Source organism: Phodopus roborovskii, unplaced genomic scaffold (assembly GCF_943737965.1).
Source record: "Phodopus roborovskii unplaced genomic scaffold, PHOROB, whole genome shotgun sequence".
Lineage (NCBI taxonomy): Eukaryota > Metazoa > Chordata > Mammalia > Rodentia > Cricetidae > Phodopus > Phodopus roborovskii.
The window spans coordinates 95,910-108,297 of record NW_026125589.1 but is presented as its reverse complement, the minus strand read 5'-3'; the positions used below and the strand labels follow the sequence as shown (position 1 = coordinate 108,297).

Sequence of the window (12,388 nt, the reverse complement as noted above, 5' to 3'; positions counted from 1 at the left end):
AAAATAAGTATCACACTTACTTTCCTTTAAAATGTGCAGAACCAAAGTCAAGTTGTCAAAGGTGGGCCTGGAAGGTAGAAATAAATCCTGTTGAATCATGGAATACATGACTGCTTCTTCTTGCCAGTATTTGAGGACACTGTCATCCATACTTTCCAGTGTTCAGAAGAGTGATTTTATGAAAAATTGATGTATTTATCCTAAAAGTCACTTTAGAACAAACACACAGTGATTGAATTGAATAGAAGCGCTGTTTTGTCTATATATCTTATGTAGCACTTAACACTTCCTGGTCTCAGATGTCTAGGTACAACTACTAGAAAATGGTTTTTGACTTGAGAAGAAAATGTTAATTTTTAAAAAAATATATAGTTCTTATAAAGAATTGCTTAATAACATGAGATAAATAGATAATCTATGAATCAGATTCCTTCCTTACTTCTTTCCTTCTTTCCATTTTTTCCTTGAAAATTTCTAACTTTCTTTATGAGACAGAACTTCAGAATTGTGAAGTGGTTGAGGACAGTAAGCTGTGAACTCAGTCTCAACACTGTAGAAGTTTACACAAAATTAAGAAGTGGGTAAATTTGACTTTAATGCCTCTGATTTTCTCTACTTCACTAATACATGTCTCACTAACATCCATATACCTCATTCTATGTTCAGATAATATATATTATTATTATAGCATAGCATGTATCCTTGTACCCCACAATCATCATAGAGTTTGGCTCCTGTAGCTGACTGCTGGTGGCTACATCATATCAAAAACAAACCTGAGTTCTCCAACCCCATTGTCTAAACATTTACATTTTGTAAATTTTGTGGTTGTGGAAAGTATGACTTAGGAAGTTTGGTTTTTAATGTTTTCACAGCAGTGTTATGAAAATTTTTCTGCTGGCATAGTCATAGATATCTGTAATCCCACATAAATCAAGAGGGGGAAATAAACACATCAGAATTTTGAGGCAAATCTGGGTTTCATGATGAGATTAGAAGTCACCTAAAACAAATAAAAATCTTTCTACAGACAAGAACACCACAGGTATTTCTGATAATTTACCATTTTTCTGACAAATTTTCTAATAAATATAGATTCTTACAAATATTAGGTAAGTACTTCTCCTACTGAGTCACATAAACCTCTATGTCTTTTATCCTACACGATGCTAAATATACAGTATGATATAGGCTGAGAAGATCACAGTGAATGTCCTATTTCCAAAATATGATACATATAAGATTCCAAAGAAATATATTAGAAACATAATTTGGCAAAGCTAAAGTACCATCAGGGAAAACATCAACTTATAATGCAAGTCCCAAAAATTACATTTCTAAAATGATACCTATATATTCAGGTATGTTGTGTATTAGCATATTTTGACTGATAAAGAATCCAGAAGCTTCAAATTACCATAGAAGACACTCTTGATAATCATTACTTTTTATGAAAATAAATTATGTATAGGAGCTTCACATAAAACATAAATTCAAGAATGAACTATGCAATCTGTCTTAATGACCACTTGAGATATAGGTACATAGCCTAAGTAAGAATCTTTCCAGAATAATCTATTTTATGTGTACTGATCTGTGGGCCCATAATGCCAGCTTCTAGAGAAAGTCACATTCAATTGGCAATCATCCTACAAATCTTATGTAAAGAATTAAATAAAACAAACATCATACTTGTAGCATAAAAGTGATTGGTTCATGAGTTGAATGCTTATTATCCTACAAATTGGGTTAGTATTATTACATATGCAGTAAAAATTTGGAAAAGTGGATTATCAGAACATTACTTGAACTAATGTAAAGTTGAGAGTGCACCGGGTTGCAGAGAAAAATGAGCATGAACAGATCTGATGGAGACACAGTCTGAAGTTAATCATGTGTCGCACATCCATTGCTCAGTCCACAGGACATCTGCTTTCTGCTCACAGTCTCTCACAAGGAATGCTATAATGTTTTTGTCTACACAGAAGTTCAGAACTGTGAAACAATGAGTACAGAAGACAAAAATGTATGAAGATATGGGTCTTGCAGACACTAAAGACTGACTATAGTAAATTATATGATGTATTATGTTCTGTTATAACACCTACTCACCCAGATGTTATGCCATACTTACATAGGAAGACACAGCTGCACAGAGCATAACTAAACCTGCTGAACTTGTAGTAACTAATTGTGAGAGTGAGCTCTGTTGCTTAGCAATCGTGAAAGTATCGTTCTGCACTTATGCCTATTAGTTAATTTGTAATTAATTTGTGCCTACTAATTAATATTGTTTGAAGATCTACAAATACCACATAGTTAATTACAAGCTGTGTCAACTGCTATTATCAACAACTAACACTTTTGCTTTCTCCATTACCTGGTCTCCTTGGTACTGGATATGCAATCAGTCTTTCTAACCTACACATGCATAAAAATTCAAACAAGCAGGAGTTTAGAATTGGACCACAAGCACCTTGACAATTATCTTCTCATTAGAAGAAATCATACATTCATTAAGTACTGTTATTCCCTTAGTAATTTATTAATTTACTAATACTAATTGAATGATCTTCAATGATACAAATTGTTTTGGAAGAAGAAATACACCTTAAACAGATTAAGTTATGGAATCTTAATTGTTATATCATTTCCCAATAATAGACTAATTTCCATTCAAATGAAAGGAAAATAAAATGTAAACAGTTTTATATGCATAATGCAAGCAAGCCAAATAGAACAATTTGTAAGTACCATGAATAGGAAGACAACTGGTCTAATGTGTGACGACTGTAGATTTAGAAAGCTCTTCCTAATATATAAATATAAAATGAAAATAGAATTTACTAAAGTTTTCATAGGCTACATGACTAATTTAAAAGAAAACAATTAAGATGTCATCTGAGGGCATAATTACTAAGTATAAATAACCTAACTATATATTTACTGTAAGATTTCATGTAGAGAAATGATGTATTGCTGAATATTTGCACAGAAAATCAAAACTGGTCCAGAAGATTGTATATCTGGGTAATGGGAATAAATTTTGCTTCGCTATCAGGGACATTTGTAGTAAGGATGGACATAAGAATAAAATGTTTACCAGGAAGGTTGTCATCTTGAAAAGGTTTCCCTGTGGTACTCAAGGTAAGGAGGGGCCACCAGTCATGTTCAAATCCTTTCTAACATTGTGTTTCTACAATGCAATAAAAGGAATCTTTATTAAATTTGAAATCCCATCATGTTCTAAGATCTACTATTATACTTTGTTGACATAAAATATGTAAACATTGTTTTATTCATTTTTACAGTATATATAATCTCTAAATGATTCCTAATATCAAATTATTTTTAAGAACTTGCATTTTGTACTCTTTGTTCTCAATTCATACACATCCCTCTTTTACGTTAAATATTCCATACAGTCTGTTTTAGTCAGGAAATGTTAGTCAAAGGGTTTCTAGCATCAGGTGTCATTACAAATACAAGAGGCTGAAACAAAAAACAGAAAATTACATTCACAATCTAGAATTGTAATTCTAGTAGAATGCAATATTAGATCAATTTTCTCTTATTCAAAAGAGCTATGATCTTTCACCTCAAAATTCAGCCATGAATATAGCAAATGTCATAAATTAAAACATATTGCAGATTATGTTTCCTTTGCGATACCTGTGATTGAGCTGATGGCTTTGTCCATATTGCCTTATCACATTTCTCACTTTGTGCATTATTGATGAAAGATATTACTGACAAGTCAAAAATATAGCCACCTCACCTTGAAATCAAATAAATTTCTATGATCTCACATCTAGACGCAGGGTTTGTACTCAAGAGGTCTTGACTTTATGTATCACATTCTTCTGTGTTTTATTGATGCTTTTCCTAATTGCTAAAACAGAAATGTAGAACTAAGTTCATCTGGGCTCTGTGAATGAACACAGTGTGCCATAAATACATACTATACCATTGATATCCTTAACACAGATGTAACATACATAACACAGGTTAACATACATACACAGATACACACCACCATACATTCAGTCACATTTATACAAAATACACACACACACACACAGACACACACCCACACATACACACACACACACACACACACACACACACACACATAGGCTCCCACTGAGGTGGGTCTGTGGGATTTACTCATCGCAAATCCGTGATTGTCACCCTGCTGTTTTGGATGGTGACATGACGGCAGTCCTGCAATTGGAAAAAGGGAAATATTGTTAGGGAATGGAAATCAGTTTTGAAACAACTTATACATTTTATTTATACCAAAAGAGGGCCTTGTGCGACATAGGCTAGCACACATAGCCTAGCTAAGCCAGAAGGATCCTGACATTATTCTACTGCTTCGAGGTTCCCAGTGCTGGATTATAGGCAAACATAAGCACAACTGTTTTCATCAGTGCTGGGAAAGGATTTCAGATACTAATGCTTAAAATTGGAACACTATCACAACTGAGCCACATCCCGAGCAGTAAGTTTTGATTGAAGAATTTCATTGCAGCCAGATAGTTCTCAGCCAAGTGGTGAAATCTTGATGTCATTAGAAGTAATGTCAAAAGTTCTGGTCCCCAACACTCCCACCTAGTTCTCCTCATGCCTCATGTTTAGAGTCAATCATCTCTGTGTATCTCAGGATCTTTTCCATCTATTTTCCAGAGTCACATAGCAAATAGTTTTTTTGTTGTTGTTGTTTTTGTTATTGTGTTTGTTGTTAGAGATGTGTAAGTTCAGTGCACCATTGGAGTCATAATGTACATCAGATGGCAAAGGTGACCCAATAGACCTTGAGGGGAGTCATTCCATTAATCAGATTGTAATGGTGACATTACTGACATTTCAGGGATGGTCACTCTGGGTCTACAACATGATAGGTAATCATCAGTCTAAAAGTCTTATTATGTAACATCAATTAGCCTCAAATTGATGATCTACTGCAACTGCCAAGAGCTTATGTTATGGGTGTTTTTCACCATGGAAGGGGTTATTACAATTGGCAACTAGGGAACTCCCGTTATTACAATTAACAACTTGAGAACTCATGTTCTAGATAATTCGTTTTTAAAATGAGCAATATCTTTTCATATCTCAGAAACAACATTACTGTACTCCAAAATGGAGCTAGGTAATTTTGAACAGTTCTGGTAGAAAGTTTCTGGCTACAAAAAACTGATCACCCTGGTATGAACCATGACTTACAAGGTGGGGCCTTGAGAATAGTACTGGGTTTAACAACACCTACTATTCTTGAAGGGAAGTAGGAAGTGTTCACTGCCTTGCTCCATATCTAGGGCATCTGCAAAAGTCTTTTACCACACAGGCACTAAACTCTCATGTGAAAATCCACAGAGACAACAAATTAAAATAAAAATATGTTCTATTTTTAAAAGGCTACGCAATGAAAGTACAGGTATAAATATAATGAAATATAAAATTATATATCTTTTTAAAAGAAGAGCTGAAATGTACACAAGTGTTATTTTCCCTTTAGGATCAGAGTGTGATCCAAATTCTATACAAATGCATATACATATTAATTATGATACATGTAATCACACACAGAATGCTCTACCTCTTAGACTTAGCATTCTGATTCCAGGATTTCAAGCTTCCTTGAATCTCTGTGGTTGTATCCCTGGCTCTTATAAATTTTGTGGGACAGGGTTTGGATATTCTCACAATGTTATTATGTTTCTTCTCCTGTATACAGATACCTACACAGAAAAGAGCTGAGTCCTGATTATGGGGATGGAAGCCCCTCCTGGGGCAGCTTGATATTTCTTTTAATCCAAAAGTTGTCAGTGTGAAAATTCCTGTTCTGAAAAGAGAAAGGCAGACTCACAGTCAAACAGAAATCCCCACAACACTCATTCGTCTCTCTCTCCTCTCCCTCTTTCCATCTTCTTCTCTCCCCTTCCCCTTTCTTTCCTCCCTCTCTCTCCTCTCCTCTATGTCCTCTCTTCTTTCTCTTTCATACCTACACTTATTCCCCTGCTCTCCTGCTCTCTCTGCTCTGACCTGCACAATTCTTCCTCCCGCACAGATGATGTGTATGTCTTCCTTCTATTCCTAGTAAACACTATCATTGAAGTTCTGTTAGACTATGTCTCTGTGATAGTCCTAATTGTCCTCCCTCCCTTTTCTTCCTCTCTTTTCTCTCCTTCTCATTCCTCTCCTTACGTGTATCTCTCTCTATGGTTTTCTCTCTCTTGATCCCTTTCTTGTAGTTTGACTTAATAATAAAATTCTCAACAGTAGAATTGAGCACAAAGAAGAATCAATCCAGTTCAGGCCAATCACTGTCAGGAATAAATGGGGTAGCGCTCAAACCTATGACCACTAATTCCTGTGGGACATTATCCAGGGTACAAAATTCTTTCAAAGAAACAGGATGATTCATTGCTTTCCCAACACTAGCTCTGCTGAGGAATTCAGACTAAGGTGATATTGAGAATGACACTTTAGGCAGTTTCTTGTGTGGAATATCTTCAACCTCTGACACTTGAGATCACTTCTTTGTGCTTTGTCTTAGAAAACGAACAGTGGTGTCAGCACATCTGTTAAGAGCAGCTGGTGTTAGAATGTTCACCTTAAAAGGGGGCTTCTATAGCACTCAGTTAAGACTTTCTGGATATTACTTAGTTTTTACAGTGTTCTGAGCCATAGAGGATTTTGCTCTTGTACCGTCTAGGCTTAAATTATATATACTCACTGTTTATATTTGGGTGCGCACACCACTGCAATTGATTCTGGCAGCATCTTCTGGTAGCAAAAATGTGTGTGTACATCCACACTCGACAAAAAGGCAGTCTGGGTTGGATGGGTCTATGGAGACAAAAGAATTCAAGAAATCACAGTAAGCCCAATGACATATCCAACACAGCAGGCCCCAAGAATTTTCAACCACTGCCTCCCACAATGACTCGCCAAATCATGCTGGGACACATCTGTGGTCTGCTAGGTGGAGAAGGAAGAGGAAATGACCTCACTTATCAACCTAATCTATAAGGTCATTAGAAGCCGAGCTTTAAAAAATTACTTGAGGCTGTTCCCTCACTGAGGACTAGACTTTTATTCATCCATATTTACTTATACCTCATGTCTAAACAATAACCATTCCAAGTTTGTCCTTTAGCTTCTAACCTACATCTGCTTCCCTCCTGCCAACAATAGAATCTATTCCATCTTTACGAAGAGTTCCCAAACTATTTAGAACCTCAGTTCAACAGACTCTGTGAGTCTTCAGTTCCCTGCCATTAAGAGCTGTGGGATATCTTCCTATGTGAAGAGAAGCCACATCTGGTCGTATTTTGTGTTACTCTACCTAGTACTGTTGCATTAACTTATGCCTCTTCATTCCCTTCCTTCATAGCCTGCCAGGTTTAAGCACACCTCAGGCAACTGCATGCCACAAAGGGGATGAACATTGCAGATGTTAAGGCAAGCAAGCCAGATGTAAAAACCAAATATCTAACCTCTACATTTCAAGACACAAGCAGTACTGAAATGCTGATATCATGGAGGAAGGCACACTTAGTAGATGAATACTAATGAAATGAGAAAGAGATGGTTAGAACAAGAAGGAGATCAGTCTCAGAAGAGAGAAGTTGCAAAGCTTGACAAGGCCCTTGGAAGGTTCCTGTTTCCTTCTCTAAGAGTATTATTCACATGGATGTTTCATCAAGAAGTCATTAATTACACTGCAAATGTATGCATACTTACAAATTAGCTATATTTTAAAATAGAAAACATTTGGAAAAAGAAAGGAAGTAAAAACTGGTAAAACCAACAAAACAAGCCATTGCCCCATTCATGTACATTTGAAGATTCTGTTAAACTAGTTCTGCACAGAGTGGCCTCATGACTCTCCCTTCCTATGGGATCTACAGCTTAGATGAAGACTCAACATGACAGTCCTGTAAGACTCCCAGATAGCCGTAAACTCAACCCATTTTTTTTCAAGCCTCTTTCTTTCTGGTTATTACTTTTTGGTGCCAAAGTCATCATCCAGAACTCTTACCTCCTGAATGACAGGATGCCAGTATTCTGCCTGTATACTGTATTTCTATGGATTAGTTAAACCTTTTAGTCTCTGGCACCATGGCCTGCTTAAATTTCAGAAGCCAAACTCATCAATGAACCCCAGCTCCAGCATGAGAACTGAATCCCCTTGCAGATGGAGATTGTCCCTAGGTCACATCCTGAATTCTCTCTCTGGTCTATGGCTTCTGGGAAACCCATGACCAGTTCTCCTGCAGCCTTTTGTTATGGAATAACCCACTGTGCTCAAGCAGTCCCCATTAGGTCTTATTATATGTCAGAAAGTCACTTCTCCTGCTGTCACACCCACCATTTACCAGGTATTCTGAATCTCAGCAAACAAAAGCCTCCAGGGGATTATCTCCTGCCTTCACCTGGCTTCACAGAACCTACTTCCACCTGCCATGGTGTATTATTGTAAAGCAAATAAGGAAATTTGGATGCAACTTTGCATGAAGAAGCTCTTTGGGTGTACAAAACCAAGTACTTCTTCATAAAGGCAAAAAGATATCAACAGAGGGAACTCTCTTGACTGAGTGAAATACTTCCATACAGCATTTAGGGTGATGGTGTCTACACCATGTTTTCTTACCTCCTAGGGAGTCTACAATGCACAACACATTAACCAAGAAGTGGAACAATGAAGAACTACACTGAGGAAGAGGTAAATTAGTAAAGGTGAAATGCACCAAGGAATGTGCCTTTTGACTAAACACTAGAACACCAGTGACTGTGGGTGCTCACAGATGGATGAAATTCGTCTTGATTGTGCAGACAAAGAGCTGGGCTCACCACCTGTGAAATCAATTTGCTTACATGAATCCAACCTAACGTCAGAAGGCCCAGTTCCTCTTGCATGAAATATATTTCCTCCTCATTCTCCGCATAACAGTAATTAGGGCCTGCTGTCTGCACAGGAATAATTATGTGGGTCACATGGTATTCTTCTTTGACCTGCCACAAGAAAACAACTTGTTACAGTTACTGTCAATCCAACTTTCCATAAATAAATGAAGCCCTCACCCCAGTGAATGACCCTCATCCTTTACCCTCACCCCAGTGTTTCCCCCACCTTGACTGCTCCAGTGCTTTCCTGGGAAACAGAAAAATGTAGGGGTAATGAGATGAACATGAGATCTCTCCAATAGCATATCCTAGGTTAGGGTTTTGTTTGCAGCAGGCATTAGGTCTGCTCACAGGTCTTGAAGTGTTTAGTTTCTATTCTAAGCCTTAGCACAAAGTAGGTAATCACCAGGACACAGAAACTCATCAAATTCAAGTTAGCTAATGTCATTTCACACATGGTTCCTTCTGTTGAGGGATATGTATGGATACAGCCCCTAGATATATTCTCTGGGAGTCAAGGGCAGCCAAAGGGGAATAAGATACAGCCTCAGATCAAGAAGGGGTTTTCCTATATTTACCATGGTACCACATAATACACCGCATGTCTCTATGCCTTTCCTGGTGTTCTTCCGTGCATAGCGCAGAAACTGATCACAAAGGTCCTTTGGAAGGACTACAGGGCGGAGGCCTTTGGAGTTCTGACCTGCAAAGGAAAAGAGAGAGAAGTCTGAGGTTACAGGACCTGGTGTCCATGAGTGGAGCTCAGCCTGGTGGCCTGGAGGAAAAATCTCAAAGATATTGGATATCACTTCAGGAGCCCCCTGCCTATAATACAACCACAATCCAGGTGAGAACTTTCTTCTCAAAGCTCTTTCCCTCAAATTAGCTGAGGGCACATACTCTAACCTGGTTGTTTCTACAGTCCAAAAGGAACAGAATAGCTTACTTCTGCTCCGATGTTATGTTATGCAGATGTGTAGATTGCTGATTGCACAGGCTTTAGGCTCTCTAAGAGTGACTCTCTAAGATCATCTGTAAATATGCTGATTGTTGAATACACAGGGCCACAGCTGGGGCACTCTAACTCTCACCAATGTGTAATTAAGAAGGGAATTGCAATTTTGCTTGAGGTTGTCATTCAAGGAGAGATTTGACTCATGCAAGTGCAGACAAGAATCAACCAATACTTTAGAAATATGTAAAATTCCAGCCCAGTAGTTGCATATTTGGATTTTAAGCATTTCCTAGGTGAGGGGCCAGGATTTCAAGTTAAGGCCTATTTAGGCTGTAAAGCCAGATGATACAAATAAAAAATAAAAGTAATAATGTATTTAGATGGCATATTTGAGAACTTTTTTCTTCAATATTCGTGATTTCTCCTTTGAAATCCTTCATATATGAACCATGTGTTTGTACATGTCTATGATATGTGTGCATTTTTCAGAATGTGTATGTTCATGTGTGGGCAAGGGTGCGCAGGTGTGACAGCACATCTGCAGATGTGAGCAGACTGCCTGGAGTGCAGGCCTTCCCTGGCATTGTTAGTCTAAAAGAATCTCTCTGTGCTCTGTGTCTTCCCTGCTATCTGTGCTGTGAAAAAACAGGTCTTCTCTGTCTCCCTGTCTCATGTAACCTGAAGAGATCTTAGAATAGGGAGGTGGCCACCCACAGCCAATTGTCAGGTGATTTCTGGAGATTCTACACTAGGTTTGAGGCTGTCACAGCTAGCACTTCAGTCAGTGTCATTATCTCCCTGACCTACTAGGAGAATCCTACAGAGGTCTACCTGATGCTGAAAATTCAATCACATACAACCAAAATAGTCTTTTCGGAATTACCAATGCACAGCAAAGTCCTCACGATGAGCAATAATTCAGGAGTATTTTAATGTGCTTCCTCTATTCTCTCCAGAGCTCTGAAAAGATGAGGATCTGAATATCATGAGTTTTGAAGAAACTGAACTGGCTTAAACTAAGTTAAAGGCTTCTTTTATGGGAAGTCAGATGGCAGGAAGGAAAGAGAAAATACTAGTCACTTGAGGTTCTATTACCACAGCAAAGGGGATCCAGGAAAGACAAAGACTGGGGGAAATTGCATGGGGGATGAAGCTTTCTCTGTGCTGCTGAGTGCTCCCAACTTCAGACACCTCTTCAAAAGCACAGCACTACTAGACTGGTGAGGTGCACTCGCAAATGTGTGTGGCTGACCCTGATGCAATAGGCTCTATTTAAACATAAGTCTTTAAAATCATGAGGTCTAGAGAACTACAAGACTGCTGCCAGCTAACAATTTGAGCTTCCATGGAAAGGCTACCTTTCCGGAAGAGTGAGAGTGAGATCAACAACTAACTTATCCATGGAGTCATCAACTACTGCCTGTTGGAAAGAGGAGCAAACACCCATACATAAACACTGAGTCGAAGTAGAACTCAGATGCAGATGGAGAGGACAACACCAGGAGGCAGAAACACATAGAGACAGCTTACAAGAACAAGGAGTAGCTAATGGGCCACCAGACTGATAGCTGGGAAGCCAGCATGGAAATGACTCAGGCCCCCCTGAATATGGGTCTCAGCCAGAAGGACTGAGCAGTCTATGGGACCTCAGACAGTGAAACCAGGATGTATCCCGGGTGCACAAAAGGACTTTGGAACACATCCCCCATGGAGGGATAACTGCCTTAATCTAGAGACAGGAGCGAAGCCCTAGTCCCTACTTCACATGACCCCAACTGGATGGCATTCCCCTACATATGGAATTTGGGTGGGGGATGGGAGGGGAGGGTGGTTAGAGTGCATATGAGAGGGCAGAGAGAGTAAAAGAGAGTGAATAAGGGAGGGAGGGAGAGAGGGAGGGAGAAAGAACTGGGATCGACATGTAAAATAATAAATTAAATTAAAAATAAAATAAAATAAAAACATGAACCTGTGGTGACTTACCTGGGCTTTCCACCACTTTCACCTCTCCACCCTGTGTGTCTGATGATGGGCCCCTTTTGATATCTTTGGTGGATTCTTGTGGACTGCATGGCACTGATGTTTTAATAACAGTGCATTCTTCAGAAGACACTTTAGCACTTTTAAGTGCCAAGTCCTCTCTGCTCCTGTCTTCCTCAACTCCATCCACCAGCCTGTCTAGAAGATCACTCCATTTGGCAAAGTCTGCGGAGTGTTTGATGGTATCTCTTAATTCATGCCAAAAGGTCTTATTTTCTGCCTCTTCTTCTTCTCTTTTTTTCTATAGAAAGAAAAATGGGATTAGTCTAATATTTCAAAAGTCAGAAGAAAAAGACCTGCCAACAAAGAGATGAACAAAGGAAGTTGTGTTGAGGTATGACAAATCACCACAGCATCTATGATCCCCTCCATAACCTTGGTACTATGAAAAACAACCAACACCCCTTTACTCAGATACTGTAAGGCTTTCTTAAGGGACAGTTTGGTCTCAATGTTCTCAAAACCATAATACACTTG

General features: G+C 38.5%; 1 long non-coding RNA gene across 1 annotated transcript; it reads right to left on the bottom strand.

Moving 5' to 3' along the window:
• Window positions 1-4,154: 4,154 nt before the first annotated feature.
• On the bottom strand, window positions 4,155-6,857 carry LOC127217057 (uncharacterized). The gene is made up of 3 exons (XR_007834063.1): window positions 6,743-6,857; window positions 5,749-5,848; window positions 4,155-4,224 (listed from the first exon to the last, which is right to left on the bottom strand). It is a non-coding gene; the product is annotated as an uncharacterized LOC127217057 (long non-coding RNA).
• Window positions 6,858-12,388: the final 5,531 nt, after the last annotated feature.